The sequence below is a fragment of the Pteropus alecto genome, unplaced genomic scaffold, assembly GCF_000325575.1.
Source record: "Pteropus alecto unplaced genomic scaffold, ASM32557v1 scaffold78, whole genome shotgun sequence".
NCBI lineage: Eukaryota > Metazoa > Chordata > Mammalia > Chiroptera > Pteropodidae > Pteropus > Pteropus alecto.
Genome location: NW_006443124.1, coordinates 11,265,318 through 11,266,284, shown reverse-complemented (window position 1 = coordinate 11,266,284; position 967 = coordinate 11,265,318).

The following is a 967-nucleotide window of genomic DNA, read 5'->3' as shown; positions in this document are numbered from 1 at the left end:
CTTTCCTCTCTTGAAGCTGCGAGGCATCGTACCAAAGGCGTCCAGCCTGAGAGGCAGGCCAGAGAGGAGAGACAAATCTTTTCTCAAAGGAAATGTTGTGGTTTTGAGACGTTCGTTTCACATCTGTGGTTGGCGTTTCCCAGGGTTCTCAGAGGTGAAGGCAGGGTCAGCCCTATGTCACCAAATAAGGTTCACCAGTGACCTTAGCAACAGGCTCATTGCCCATTGGCTGCCACTGCTGCTGCCTGCCAGTGTGGCCTCCCGGAGACCAGCGTTGAAGCTGGGCTGAAGCTCCCACATGTGCAGGTATGCAGCCACTCCCTGTCACAAGTCGCTGCCCTTTGAAGCAGCCACAGATAGGTAGAGAGCTCTGGGCAAAGGTGCCAGAGGGCAGAACTGCCTGGGTGCCTGCGTTTCAAAGTCCACCTGGCCAGCACTCCACTGACTGTGTCCTCACACAGCACCGATCCACTCCCTCAGCTTGGTGACCTAGTCCCAGCTTGCCAAGACGAGCTGTCCCCCTCACCCTTCACCATGTCCTGGCTGACCACCTTGGAACTCCGTAGCTCCCATTTCACAGTTCCGCTCGTTCCTCCTTTGTACCGGCACTCTGCTAAGCGCCTTTGACGCCTCGTCTAACTCTCAACAACCTGTGCGTCAGTCAGCCCCATTCTACAGATGAGGAAACTGAGGCTAAAGGGAGTCAGGTAACTGGGCCAATGTTGCGCCAGTAAGTATGAAAGCCACTATTTAAACAGGTCCGGATCCCACACTATTAACTGTTGTGTAGTATTGCCAGTCACTCGGTATCTCTTGCCTCAGTGGCTTCATCTGTGACATGGGGATGATAACATCTACCCACAGGGTTGGGGTAAGGATTGTGCAGAGTGACTTTCTGCACAGGAGCCTATTGCAGAGTGGCGGCTTGCCTGGTGGTAGCACACCTTGGCACTGTACCCGTGGGCCC